At 42.6% G+C, this 15,528-nt stretch overlaps 1 protein-coding gene and 1 long non-coding RNA gene across 2 annotated transcripts in view; both read right to left on the reverse strand.

Annotated features, from left to right (window-relative positions):
• Prtfdc1 (phosphoribosyl transferase domain containing 1) overlaps nt 1-15,528 on the reverse strand; it is a 76,250-nt gene that overhangs the window by 21,389 nt on the left and 39,333 nt on the right.
• Nucleotides 252-6,894, reverse strand: LOC134473519 (uncharacterized). The gene is made up of 3 exons (XR_010043796.1): nt 6,724-6,894; nt 6,080-6,288; nt 252-1,085 (listed from the first exon to the last, which is right to left on the reverse strand). It is a non-coding gene; the product is annotated as an uncharacterized LOC134473519 (long non-coding RNA).

Raw genomic sequence — 15,528 nt, forward strand, 5'->3', positions numbered from 1 at the left:
CTCTCATCTCTTCAGGGTTTCAGGAGGTAATGGTGTCAACTGTGTGTATCCAGATGGTTGTGTTTAACCGTGATCTATTTCTGGCGGTTCAAAATTATTCTATATTCATAGGATTTATGTTTGTTTAAACACCATAGGGTAGGGCTGGGGATTTTGCTGAGTAGCACAAGCATCTGCCTGGCAAGTATGAAGTTGTGAGTTTGATACCTGGTACCAAAAAATAAACACCATGGGCTTTGATTTGATAATATTTTATTTGGTATCATTCATCAATCATAAGTAACTATGAGCCATAGTTTTCTTTTGATTTCTCTGTGGATTTTACTGGTCTCATATAAGTTGGGGGGGGGTTCTTTGTCTTTTTATTATCCTAATTAAAAGCACTTGAAACTAAATTGATTTATCAGTTTCACTGGGCTGCAGATCAAACACCATTTAATCTCCAGTTACATATGAGGAAACCAAAAGACAGTGAGAGGTTCTGAGACCTTCCCAATGTGTTCCAGACTAGACTTGCCTGGCTCCATACTATGACGGTACCCCCTCATCTCATTTCTAGTGAATATATATTTGAGAGTAACATGAAGAAGGAAAGAAGCGCAAAAGCTGAAAAGGCTAGAGGTCAGCATGTGTAGAAATGCTGATGGCAGAGGATGTGTGGATACATGTAAATATTAAAGGAAATCACTGACATTTAGTTCGGCCTTCCTTGGAAGAAATCTTTTGGGAACTGCTAGTTTAGGTGACCTGATCTCCAGGTACTACATACAGCACACCCCAAGAGCCTGGAAGGCGAGGCCATTCCTTACGTAGGAAATTTGGACTGCTTAGATAATGCTTTGGAAAAAAACAAACAAACTGAGGAACAGTCACTATTATGAACATCCTGTCCTCTTGCTGGACCAGAGAGGGAAAACTAAAGAAAATAAATAAACAAAACAACCACACACTGCGTCACTCATTTCCAAAGTCAGAGAGACTTGCTTCAAAATCTGTGTGTGCCGCAGCATTCTCAGGATTCTCTCCTTCTCAGGCGCTTCGACTTTACTTCACCTCTCTTTTCCTGTTTCCTCCTCTCAGTGAATCTGCACCAAAAGGATCAAAGCCCAAAGTATCACTAGAGAAGTTGTAATGATCAAACTGGAAAGCCTCTAATTAAAGTGTTACAAATAGCTTCAAATTATTATTTTTTTTTCAAAAACTCAGAACATTTACCACCGAGCCAGATAATGACAGGGGGATTGGTTCCATTGTCCCCAAAGATGAGCTTCTCCAAGCAGTAGTTGATATGGGACATGACTCTTAATTGGGCCTCTCTTAGTCCTTGAAGCCAGTGCTCCCCATCTTTTTTGGCACCAGGGACTGGTTGGGCAGAGGATGTTTAGTTTCCTCTTTCAATCAATACATGTCTGTGATATATAATAATTACATTTCCCAGCATGCACAGCTCTACCTCATGTCATCAGGCATTGGGATAAGAACTCCCGGAATGTACAGTCATGGTCACATGACTTCTCTGGGGATCTGTGATGCTGCCGATGGACCAGGGCAGATGTGATGTGATGTGAGCTGTAGGGAGTAGCTGTGAATATAGATGAAGCTTCGCTCCTTGCCTCCTGCTGCGTGGCTAGCTTCCTGGCAGGCCAGAGATGGGTACCAGTTGAGGACTCTTGCTTTAAGATACCTTGGGTGGCAATATGCAGGGCAGAAGGCAACACGTAGAGAAAGTGGGGTGTTCGTGTCTGTCCCTTGCACCGTGGTGTTGTTTGTAACTGTGCCTTGCTTCAACCAGAGCAGCTGCACTTTCCTCTATTGTGTTTACTGGATCCAAAGGAAAATGATGAGGGGCTGAGGGACTCAAACACAGTGGGGTAAAACGGAAAACTATCTTGCTCATGTTTTTCCTGCCCCTCAACATGGGCTTATTTTCTTTTTGGTTTTTTGTTCATTTAAATATCTTTCCACTTTCAAGGTTGGTTTTGTACAGAAACTCACCCTTGCCATACCAGAGTGTCAGAGGAAAGGACGTGGAGCCCAAGAGGGCAGGCAGCCTGGGTTCCACTCACAGCCCCCTTGTTCCCAGCTCTTTGGGGAGGTGCTTTCACTTTGTGGCACTTCGGGTTCCTTCCGTATAAAAGGAATGGATTCATAGCTCCTACCGCGTGGGATTAGTGAGAGGACTGAATGAATTCTTATGCATTAGGCACTTGGAGACTTACATGGCATGTCATAATTACCAGTGCAGGAAGTAAAGCGCTGACTTCTTGCCATGTTCTTTTGGTCTTAAGGAACAGGCATGTCCGCTTCCTTTCCTAACACTGGCTGTGTGACTTCCTCTTTGCTCGGTTCACTCAGCACATTGTGCCTACATGTAAAGCCATGTGCTCTGTGTTTGGGTTTGCGGCGGCTGACTGCACCCCGGAAGCACTCAGTGAAGAACTGATACTCTTCTGGAGTTGCTCTGCCTTGTGGCTGCCTCCTGGTTTGAAACCAGCTCATCTGTGAGTTTCTTTGGGGTTCCTCTTTCATCTCCGCGTTGCGAGACTGTGGTGACGGAGGTATTTAAGTGGACACTAGGTGGGCACAATTTCCCATCATCTCACTGTGCTGTTTTCGTCAATAGACAGAAACCAGCTGGACACCAAGTTCTCACCGACTGCTCTATTTAGCAGCCTCTGTCAGATTCATGCCAATTATTTATTCTACGGAGCCAAGGAGAGTTGGGAGAGTGTGGACTGGACCTTGAAGCTGCTGTGAGATGGCAGCAGGTGGGCTGAGGGTGTAGCTCAGTGGAGACCTTGAGTTGGATCCTCAGCACCACATTAAAAAAAAAAAAAAAAGATGGGAGTAGAAGGTCTGAGGCTGAGTGTGAGGATGAGTGACTGAGTGTCTGATATTTTCCGGCCTGGCTGCATTTTTCCCTTGGGGATAAGATACCCTAGTTGTTCCCTAAAGCCCCACCCTTTTAGCTTAGTGGAATTGAAGGTAATTTATGCTACTTGTCTACAATAAAACCTCGACTAGGATATCACTCTAGGGACTTATGGGAAAGTCAATACTCATAAATTCTGATAACTAGCATGAGTTACCCATTCTCTTTTTCTAGTGTCACCTCGGCCAGTAGGTGTGGTGGGCTGTGTGAGGCCCTGGGAGTGCCAGGCACATGACACACTGTCCTCTCCTGAGGTCCTGGCTCACGGATGCTCACGCCACACCTCAACATCTTTTTGCATGTATTTCTTATTTTCTCTTCAAGACTCAGTCCAGGTATCCTCTCTTCTAGGAAGCTCCTGGAATTCAACGGCTCCTACGTCCCAGTAACTCTCTAAGCATATCAGAATGTTAACCAGTCCTGTTTGAACATTTGGGCGAGTGTTGCAATGGCCAAGGGAATTAACATTCTCCCAGCACCGCAGGCCGTTTCCCTTATAATTGTACACTTAACGTCTGGCACTTGGTGGCATTCAATGTTTGCTGATCTCAAGCGACTGAGTAAACATGCACAGCACACTTTTTAATACCTCTCCCCCTGCCCACTCTAGACATAAAATGCTTGCCAGTAGCCTTTGCTTTCTCTTGCTTTAAGTTCTTTCTCCAGACCCCTGAAAGAACACATTGCCCAAAAGGAGGCAGAGAAATAAAAATAAATAAAATCAAAGTTTACAAACAAATGCATGTGAGAGAATATCTGTAAAGCCAAACTGAGGACAGAAATGAAGCTGACTTGGGTGACTTGAGGGAACGGGAAGTTGAACAATATGATCTTCTGCTATGGCAATTATGGAAAAATCAACTAATAACAAATGTTGGAGGGGCTGTGGGGGAAAAAGGGGACCTTCTCCACTGTTGGTGGGAGTGTAGACTGGTGCAACCACTGTGGAGATCAGTGTGGAGATTCCTAAAAAAACTAGAACTAAAGTTATCTTTGGCCCAACAGTTCCCCTGCTGAGTGTCTTCATGGAAAAATTAAGAACAATATACCACAGTGACATATGTGCCCCCAAGTTTACAACAGCAGAACTTGTTTTTTGTTTTTGATACTGGGGATTGAACTCATGACCTCACACTTGCCAGGCAGGTGCTGTGCCACTGAGCTATATCTCTGGCTCTATAGCAGCACAATTTGTAATATCTGAATCTTGGAAACAACCCAAACGCTCATCAACTGAAGAATAAATAGATGTTTAAAAAAATACAATGGAATACTGCTCAGTCATAAAGAAGAATAAACTTGAGACATTCCTAGATATATAGATACACCTTGAGCCCGTGCTCTTAAGTGAAATAAATACAAGCATGTGTACATATCACTTTGTTTCTTTGGTGTGAGAAACCAAAAGGGTAAATAAGGATCAAAGTGTATAACACATATTGTGTTAGGAAGAAATTGTTCAAAAGAAAGGGGAACTAGGAAGGAGGGAGGGGGAAAGGAAAGGAAAATTTAAAAAATGATAGAAGAAGATAAAATGGAAATAAAACTTTGTAAATGAGGAGAGGAAGAGGGGCTAAAGGGAGGAGAGGGAATTGACAAAAAAGAGGAACCAGGATATGTCATGTATATGTGCAAATTTCCTATGATGATTTGATCATTATGTATATCTAAACTGTACCAATCAACTTAATAAAAATATGATGTTATATCTGAATGATTTGACCCAACTATAATTACTTATTCTCATAGCTGTCATTTCATTATCTCAGTTCTTAGCCTCACTAGCTTTTAAAACTTAAACACAAAAAGTTTTGTGAATTTTTTTGTCCCAGGAATTAAACTCAGGACCTGGCTCTTACCAGCAGGCACTGTGCCACTGAGCTATATCCCTGGCCCAGCTATGTGAATTTTGAGCACTAAAAATATGAGTTGATATCTTAATATCAATAATTCATTTGAAAATTAAAAACAAACTAGCAATTTTAGACAAACTAACAATATATGTCTATGTAAAAAAAATATATACATACAATATATATATATATATATATATATATATATATATATATACAGTTTAGTTCATTGGAAATTGCACTATCATTTTAGATTTATTTCCTGACTTTGGTGTGCCTAACTTTGCAAATAAGTTGTAACTTTCTTTGAAGACAAAACTGCTTTCTGTTACATGATTATGATTGGTATTTTACTGCACCCATCTACAAGAAAAGTACTGGTTAACTAAGAAGTACTGGTTAATTAACAGTAGAGAAAGGTTCTTTTCTTCATGAGGCATGAAGAGATGCTGGTTTGGATAAAAGGGCCTCAATGACGGGCAAATTCTATAGGCTGTTGGGACAAGTTCAGGGTCAGCCAGAAAGAGAAAACAGAGGAGACATACAGTACAAAAGACCCCAAAGAAAGAGGAGACTCAGTTTAAAAACAGATTCCGCCACTTTGCTTTACATACATTTTGTATGTAACTTTGTTGCAGGATATCCTTCTGTTTTGAAACTTGGTGTAGACTTCTTGTCTTAATTTAAATTATGTTTTTAAATGGGGCACGGTGCATAGACTGAGCCTCTTGACACATCTGAATGGCCCAAACACTTCACTGAAGTCTATTTTCTTTTTGGGGGGTAATTTTTATTTTTATTTATTTGTTGTCTTTTTTTTGACACAAGGTCTCACTATGCAGTTCAGGCTGGTCATGAACGTGCAATGATCCTCATGCCTCAGCCTCCTGAGTGCTGGGATTACAGGTGTGTGTCACCACGCCTAGCTGGTGATTTTTATTTTAAAGACAATAAAATCAAGAAAAATGAAATGTAGTAATGCCAATCAAAATAAAACAACCCTGTAAGTTATTCAGGATTTCAAAACAAGACAATAGGAAATCAACAATGGTTATCATAATGTCTCTTGTCGTCTTCAGAAGAGCTGTCCATACCTCAGATATAGTAAAAAACGAACAGAATAGAACCAATAAAAACAAAACAGTGAACACAATAAAGGACTTCAAAACAAGATCATTCCTTATGGGAGCTACATTGCATACTGTTAATCTCTGAATAGATGATCAGACTACCAGTTTCAGGCCTAAAAAGGCAGTGAAGCATGAAACACTACAAGCATTAAGTTGTATTTTACCTTGATAGCTACCATGTAGCCTGTGTTTCTCCAGATCAGCTGGTCAATTACAGGCGTGTGTGAGGTGGTAGTGGGGGGACCTTGGTTCCTCTGCTCTCCCAGCCCATGTGACAGAAAGTGCTGATGTCTGGTTCTCCCCTCAGTGGCCCTCACATGGTGTTGATTCGCAGGAAGGGCTTGGCTTCTTGTTGGCTTCTTGTTCTCCTCCCCTGCAGGTCACAAATGGCCCCAGTAGACTTCTTTCCCCACCAGAGAAACATATACTGTACTCTTAGCAATCCTGGCTTTGAGGGGCCGGGAAGCCAGATTCGGAGTAAGTCTCAAAGCTAAAATAACAAAGAGCCTTGACCCAGGCAAGTTGGGATACGCCCATAATCCCAGCAGAGGCAGGAGAATTGCCACAAGTTTGAGGCCAACCTGAACTGTAAAGTGAGCTCAAGGCCAACCTGGACTACACAGCAAGACCCTGGCTCAAAAAATAAATAAATAAAATAATAAATAAATAAAAATAAAAAAGCAGAGAGACTTTTGTATAAAAGTTACATTGCATATTATTTATCTCTGAATGGATGATCAGACTACCAGCTCTAGTCCTGCAAAGTCAGTGAAACAATAAACACTGTAAGCATTAAGTTATATTTTACCTCAATAGCTATCATCACAGCCTGTGTTTCTCCATATCAGCTTGTTGCTTACCACCAGGCTGGGGATGGTGGGGTGGCAGGAGGTGGGGAGGATTTGGCTCTTCTTGTCCCCCAGCCAGAGCACTGACAGCGGCTGCTATCTGGATCTCTCACCAGCAGCCCGTGTATGCAGCCAGCTCACAGGGAGGGCTTGCTTCTTGTTCTCTTCCCCAGCAGTCCATGAATGCCAATTCTAAAGTCTATTTTCTAAAATGTAGATGGCTGTATCCCAGTGGTAAAAGTTTCTTAAAAGATCTTCACACATTTTTGCCCTGCATAACCTAGGTAAGTTAAATATTAACTTATAATCAGAAAAATAATGAAACAAACATTATTGTGCAACAATAATGAAGTCTTAAACCAGCTTCATAAACTCGTTTTCAGATCACTAGAAAATGGGTCAGTGATAAGGAAGGACCAAGGGGGAGACCTAGAGGTGGATCTCAGGCTGAACACACGGCCACTGTTTGGCCTTAGGCTAGCTCTGTCTTCATCACCACTTGACTTCACCCTGGGTCCAAAAAGTTATCTCTGTGTACCACCTCTCAGCTCCAGCTGTTTCTGTAGATATGTCCCTCCTGACAAAATGAAACTCAAGTTTGTCATAGCAATGGGCAGAGCCACTTTTAGTCCTAGATGAGAAGGTCTCTGCATCACAAATATTACATGGATGTTGTGCAAGAGGGACACATGTGATGAAATGGGTCTTTCCACCCTTTGCAGAGTTGACTTTGTGGCAGGTAGGGGAAAAGACTGCCACCCTAGGGGAAACCAAAGGGGGCCTGCACTTTTCTAGTTTGTCACCCTAAATCACCTAGAACAGACATGCCAACCGGCTGGGCTACACACAGTGGGGCTCTCTCTTGCCTCTCAGCTCAGGAGGTAGAATCTTGGAGTCTTTGTAGTCAGAAAAGAGAGGCACAGGGAGAAGAAGGCAGGTGTCCCAGAGCTCTGAAGGGCTCAATCCCATCTATCCCATCCAAGTATCAGGTGGGCCCCATCTCCGCCCTGTGCCCCTGGACTCCGAGGTACACCCTGCCCTATCAGGAGGTAAGTGTCTTCCTTCTCAGTGACCCAAGGGGAGAAGCCCAGCTCTAAGCTTAGCCTCCAAGTCAGAGGATCTAGGTAGAAACAGGAGCCTGGCCATGGGAAAATCTACAACATTTTTAAAAATGAAAAGATTTCAGCATATGATATGTGGGTCTGCATCTACTGTTGCCCTGGGCCACAAAGATGTTAGAAGCAAGCCTGACTGTCAAAATCATTAGCTGACCATTTACTAAGTTCCAGGTACTATACTGAGAACATTACTGTCATGAATCCTAACATAAACCTATGAGACATGAATGTCAGAAATTTTGGTCCTTGGTATTTACCCAAAGTGCCTGAAAATTATGTCTGCATAAAAACCTGTATATGGATGTTTATAGTAGTTTTATTTACACACACTAAAATATAGAAGCAATCAAGAGGTTCTTCAGTAGGTGGCTAGAAAAATAAACAGTGGTACATGCAGACAGTGCTAATAAGAAATCAGCTATCAAGTCATGAAAACACATAAAGGAAAGTTAAATGCATATTACCAAGTAAAAGGAGCCCATCTAAAAATGTTATGTATTGTATGATTCCAACCATATGACATTCTGGAAAAGGCAAAACTATGGAGACAGGAAAAATCTCAGTGGCTGTCACTGGTTAGGGGTATAAAATGGGTGAATCCACAAAGCAAGAGGATTTTTCGTCATTGAAAATGTTCAGTATAATTCTATAATGGCAGATGTGTGACACTATATAATTGTTCTCCTCTAAAAAGTACACTCCCAAGGATGAGTCATTAGGTGAACTGTGGGTCTGGTGACGCTAACGAGGCCACACTGGCTCACCTGCTTTAACAAACATACTACTCTGGTGCTGGAAGGCGGGGATAGGGGAGGCTATGCATGGGTAGGGCAGAGGGTACGTGGGAAATCTCTCTGCCTTCTGAGCAGCTTTTCTGTGCTCTACAAGTCTATTTCCAAAGCCCTATGAAGTAACAGGTGCTGTTATCACCCCAATTTAAGGAACCTCATGCAGTAACTTGGCCTAGTTTCCATGACTCGAATGTGATGTCACTAAAGAAAAAGTTTAAACCCAAATGCCATCCCAGCTTGCTCCAAAGCTTCCACTGGAAGCTCCTCCCTTGGGCTGGTTCTGCTCCACTTTCCTGAGTGACTGACCACTACATTCCCTGTCCTGCAGAGCTTCCTAATGAGCACGTCACCCGTACAGATCAGGGTTATGCGCATCAGGGGGCCCCACGGGTCTACACAGGCCATGGGTGTGCTGCAGGGTCACAGGCCACCCTCAGCGTAGCCATGGCCTGTGCTCCACCCATGCCAGTTTGCTGGCTAAGCCAAGAGCACACCCCATATCTTACTGCACACACTGTGGGGGTTGCTTCTGCTGCCCAGAATACCTGCCTGGCGCATCTTTGCCTCACACAATGCTACCCATGCCAAGCTCAGGTCTCCTTCATTGTAAACAAGCACCTGAAATTCACCCCACAACTGTCAGCCAGAATGGATTCACCCACCACCTGCTTCCTCTGCACTCGGTGCCAAGTCATGCAGTGCATGTAGCTTCCTGCTTATACTAGTTATTCCTTGTTCCTTTGTGTGCACCTGCTCACCTCGACTGTCCTGAAAGCAACCAGAGGACAGGGACCTTCTATCTGCCGTCCTTACAGATTCCTTAACACAGAGCAGGTCTGGCTTTCGATTTAATCCATTCCCAAGCCTACCCTCTTCCTTTTCATTGATAATAAGAAGGAAAAATCCAATTCAATAAATATAAAGCAGGGCTTATTGGATGAGGTATTTTATATCCATCATTTAAATTAAAACAACACTTCCAAAGGTTAGGTATCAGTGTTCCCATCTGATGGGGGGGGGAATAAGTATCAGAGAGTCTATGAAAGGGACCGGGCGAAGTGTGGTCCCCTTTCCATCACACACCACATTCCTTTCTCCATCCAAGGCACTCATATATCCTTACATTTTGGTAAACTATAAAATAATGTGACATTTAATATACATCAACAATGCAGTGCTATGTCTATGAAACTCAAACTAACCAAACTTAAAACTAGTTTCTGGTTTAACTTGGATAATATAAAAAGAAATAAATTATTATGATCAGCAAAACAACTGATTTACCAATAACTCCCTGGGCTACTATTACGGTTTATAGCCCCTCAAAGCCTCATGTGCTCACATGTGGTATTTGGGGAAGGGGGCTAGATCATGAGCTAGATACTGGATTTGTCCACTGGTTGGTTTAGCATAGTTTCGGGTGTGGATGATGGGAAGGCCCACCCTGAGTATGGGTAGCACCAACCAACAAGCTTGCAACCTGGCTGGAATAAAAAGGGAAAGAAAGGCTCCCTATTTGCTTCCTTCCACCTGCTGTCACAGACTGTTTCTCCTCTGCTGTGCCCTTCTGTCATCCTGCCACTCTGCCTTGGAGCCAGCCGACTATGGACTCCAACCTCTACAAACTGTATGGTAATTAAGTTTTCCTGCTTTCACTTGTGGAATCAGGTATTTTGCCCCAGCAATGAGAAGGTAACCAAGACTCTCCACTTCTCATTTACCACGCCTGCTGCTGTGGCCTGAAAGTTTGTGTCCTAGTGCCCTTCCCACTCAAATTCGCATACAGAAAGCTGTCCTCCAGGGGGACGATACCAGGAAACGGGCCTTGGTGAGGTGGTCACGAGGATGGAAACCTCATGACTAGGATTAGCGTGCTTCTGAAAGAGACCTTCAGTGCTGCCTTGCCCTCCCACCATGTGAATATGCACATGCCTTGAATCCTGGATTTCAAAAAATAAAAGAAAATTTTTTGGTGTTGATAAACCACTCAGTTCACAGTGTTTTGTTATAGCAGCTCCAAAAGACCAAGAGTGTCTTACCAGCTCCTTAAAGTTAATGTAAGAAGCAAATTACCAATATATGTAAACTGCTATGAAAAATGTAACAAACTTCCTATGTGTAAAAAAATTACTAGTATCTTTTGACCTTCTACAGAGCTAAAGGGAAAAGGCAGCTTATGTAAAATATACATAAGGTAGAAAAGTGGGAAAAGTTCACAATGCTGAGCATCTCATCTCTTATTATTTTTAGATTTATAGTCTTTGCTCAAACTTCTCCAAGTATCTAATGAGACACGGACAATAAATAAAAAGGTCAGAGAGCAGAATGCTTCTAGCACCACCTTTGCTTTCTCAGAATAAGGAGACATGGTGTATCTGATGTAGGCATGTTGATTGGCAGGGGAGGCTTGCAAATTCCTCCAGTATTAAGTCATGTCTTCAGAACTGGGTGGGGCGCTGAGTTATTAAATTTTTTCTTTTTCTCTGGAGGCCTGGGGTTGGAAAACTGAAGAATACATGTGAAATGAGTTGGGTGGTCTTGGGAAAATTCAGTGTAAACAGCATTGCTCATCTAAAAGTAGCACAAAACAGCTCACATCTGTCCGTCCATATTATCCAAGCAAAATCTGGACTCCATTAATGTGCCTGAGGAATAAATTATTCTCTAATAAATGTTTTTGTAATCACAGTGAAAAGGAAGCTCCCAGGACACCACAGGAAATGAGACCGCTGTACCCATGTGTTGGTGGGAGCCCGGAGGAGGAGTGGGAGAAGGGAGACCATGGCTGTGTCTGGCTCAACAGGGCTGTGCCTTCTCTAAGGGGGAAGGAAAGCTCCCTGAAAGAGGCTCCATCAGTGCTTTATCCTCTAGTTTGTACAGGAGGAATGCAAACTGCCCTGGGAATAGTGCCTCATTTGACATTTACCAAGCTCCAGAGCAGACCTTTGTGCTCTGAGGGTCAGTCATGTCCCTCAGTGTGGACTGCAAAGGGCCAGCAGCTGTGAAACAGGGCAGTCAGGCTGGATTACTTTTGCCTCCAGGTATTGCTGGTGCTTAACTCTTCTCTCCTCCAGCCACTGTCAAATATTTGTTTTCCTTGGCTGATCAGCACCAAGGTCCTTTGTTTAACATGGGAGGCAAGGGCAGGGTTGGGAGAAGCTTGATTGAGTCAGCCAATGTCGTGATACCTGGACAAGAACTGAAAGCTTTCACTCTAAAGTCAGGAACTATCCAAGGATGTCGACCTTCACCACTCCTATTCAATATAGTTCTGAAAACATTAGCCAGAGTAATTGGAAAAGAAAAAGAAAGAAAATCAATAAGGATAGAAAAAGAAATTAAATTACCATTACTTGCAGATGACATGATATTCTACATAGAAGGCCCTAAAAACTCTGCCAAAAGTCTTCTAGATTTAATAACCAAAACCAGTTGTGTAGTTGTATATAAAGTCAAAACTCAAATATCATCCCTGTACAAAAAGAACAAATTCACCAAAAGAGAAATTAGGGAACCACACCCTTCATAATAACATCTAAACATGAAATACTTAGGAATCAATCTAACAAGGGAAGTAAAAGATCTCCACATTGAAAACTATAGTACTCTGAAAAAGGAGACTGAAGAGGATATCAGAAAATGTGAAAGATATCTATTGCTCATGAGTAAGAAAATCAACATGGTAAAAATGGCCATATTCCTAAAATTGTTATATGGATTTAATAAAGTTCCAATCAAAATACCTTTAGAGTACCTCACAAAACTATAGGAAATATTTTTAAAATTCATTTGGAGCCAGAAGAGACCTACAATAGAAAAAAAAATCCTAGGCAAAAAAGGCACGGCAGAGGGCATCACAATCCCTGACTTAAAATTATACTATGAAGCCACTGTGATGAAAACAGTATGGTACTGATAAAACAAAAACAAAAACAAAAACAGACCTGAGGATCAATGGAACAGGTTATAAAATGTAGAAACAACTCCAAACACACTCAGCTACCTTATCTTTGACCAAGAGACCAAAACAAATTTCATTGAAGGAAAGACAGGCTCTTTAATAAATGGTACTGGAAAAACTGTGAGTATTTTGAAGTGGTGTTGGTGGCAATGAGTCTTTTACTGTAATGAGTTTTAAATTTAACTATGCCATACTTTAAAACATTTTTTTTCTTATCACACTTCATAATTTTTGATGTAGGAAAAATCTCAATGTTAGTGCAAAGAATTCCTGTCTACCATAACTCACCCAGTTCTCCCTATGGCTTTATGGTATTATAGCACATTTTGCTACAACCAAGGAGCTGACATTGATACATCAGCACTGCCATTTTTCTTTCAGTCAGATGTGCCTTACAAAGACAGACATTACATTGTGGGAGACAACTCCAGTGACTCCCTTTGAATGCAAAACAATTACTATGACTTTGATTATTTGGAGACTCATTTCCTTATACTGATATGTAAAAGGCTGGCTAGGATATTTCCTTCTCTCTTCAATTGACTCTAAGCATGGTAAATAAGGCTATTTGAGGTTTTAGTATGTAATCTCTAGAGCCAACAGATAGTCCTGTTTCCTTGCATAGTGCTCTGCATACAGAATATGTGCAGGATATAAGCATGTGAGAAGTTAGAGCCAACAGCTCCGGGAATGTCAGCTGGGTACAAGTCTCAAGGTAAAGAGGCTGACTCCCCAGAACACAAGAGTTTGCATATCAAAAAACAAAGCCGACAGCCTCCAAAAACAATTTTACTGCTACCTTAATCGGATTATGTAAATTGATCCTTCTGCTTATCTTTATCTCTGCAATTTACAGAGATGTCATTACTGCACCTGGCCAGCCAGCTCAAGTTATTCACTGGTAATTCCTGCCATCCTCACTGTTACTCATCCCTGAGCCACCCTACTTCTTCACAAGATAATGAATTCTGGGAGAGGCCTAAGATCAAGGCCTCTGTCCACATGTCCTCATGAGGACCGGATTTAGGACCCCTTGGCTGCCATAACTTGGAATATGCCTTGGTGTCTTTACTCTCCCTGTGGGTTGCACTGGTGGTGGTAGATTAAAATTAACTTGCTGGGATTCCAATAACATCTCAATGGGATTACAAATATTACTTTTTGGATTGTGAAGGAAACTAGAAAGAGGGTTACAATACTTGGATGACTGAACTTGACATTTGGGATTACAATATTATGTGATTAGAGTTTGTGTAGATTAACTGTGTTCCATAATATTATACATTTGAGAAAGAAAATTCACTCGAAACTCAAACACGATTCAGTAGGAAACTATCCAAAATTAAAAAAAAAAGAAATTTTCAGGGGCATGTGTTTTATTAAATACTCATATATGTTAATAGCTAGAAAAATTAAGTTGCATTAGTTTACAATATCATTAATAATAGCTAACCTAACCTTTATGGTGCTGGGTACTGTGCTGGAATTGAATTAAGTAATTGATAGAACCAGGATGTAGACCCGGGCTTGATGCACAGAAACATCCTCTCGTTTGACCTTTAGGCTGAATGTAGGAAGATGATAGGAATGAACACTAATCATAGTAAGGCTGCTGTGGTCAGCGCCCCCAAAACAGTCACTGTGGCAGCCTGCCTTATCTTGTCTGTAGGAAACACTGCAGGGCTAGACAGAGGAAGTCCAGAGCTTCTGGCCCCGATAGCATTTCTGAGGCCCTCGGAGGAAGGATTAAAATAGGGTCACTCTGCTGGCCGTGGGCTGGTGCAAGCGAAGCCCGATTGGCACAGAGTCCCTCTTGGGGCCCTGTCACTGTGAGTGCTGAGCACGTGGCCATCACCCTTGCCACCCCTCTACCCAGGGACACTGGACGCAGGTGGGTTTCGCGCTGGGGTGCTCGTGTGTAGTCTGGATAGTGAGGCGGGTTCTTTCCCTACTGTGTGCTGCCCAGGGTTCTGCAAGAGCACAGAGGGGCCACAGACACCCAGGTTCTGCCGGGTTGTACCCAAGGACGGTGCAGTTAGTGGTTTTCTGGAAGATGTTGCTTAAAAAGTTTCATGGCCAAGAATATTGAAAAGCACCAGCCCACTGGGAGGCTGCAAAGTATGATGGTTTGGATCGTGGCTTTGGATCTCACAGATTTCGGTTCAAATCCTTGGGCATACTGTGTGTCTGGAACAGAGGAACTCTTCTGAGCCTCACTCCAACGCCGCTGCAGGGAGCCAGCAGGAACCTGAAGTTACTCACACTGTCCTTGGGCTCCAGGAGAGGGTGAGGAGCAGGAGGAGCTCAGGCTACATTCAGGGTGAGAAGAGGAGATGCTGGGGGCAGTGAAGGAGAACATTCTAGAGATTTCAAGGATACAAACACGCAAGCTGTAGGTTCCTACTCCCAGCCCAGTGGTTCCCAGGTAAAAGACTCGGGCCTGGAGTCCAGAGAGGTTTATGGACCTCACTCCAGTCAGTATCCAGCAATCACTGAGCTGATCCACCTCAGCCAAGAGTCAGTCCCTCGTCATAAATGCAAAAACTGAGGTGTAGGTGAATTATTCCTTGCATCAAGCTGAAAAATTAGAAACAAGCCATTGTGTTTCTGTGTCTTTCTTCTGGAAATGTCTACATTTTCTTATTTGCCTGAACAAAGTAGCTTCTAGTTTCCTATGTTTGAGTCAGAGGCTGCAGGTGGCAGTGATTAGGAGGCCTATTACCAGTTTAGAGAAGTGGTGTGAGACTGGGAGAGAAGTGAAACAAAGCCTAAAAGCCCAGTAAGGATAGAGATGGGCTGCATCTCTCTCTCTCCCGCTCCCTCCCTTCCTCCTTCTCTCTCTCTCTCTCTCTCTCTCTCTCTCTCTCTCTCTCTCTGTATATATATGTATATATA

The sequence above is a fragment of the Cavia porcellus genome, unplaced genomic scaffold, assembly GCF_034190915.1.
Source record: "Cavia porcellus strain 051 isolate PalLab524CR breed Dunkin Hartley unplaced genomic scaffold, mCavPor4.1 scaffold_27, whole genome shotgun sequence".
In the NCBI taxonomy this organism is placed as follows: domain Eukaryota; kingdom Metazoa; phylum Chordata; class Mammalia; order Rodentia; family Caviidae; genus Cavia; species Cavia porcellus.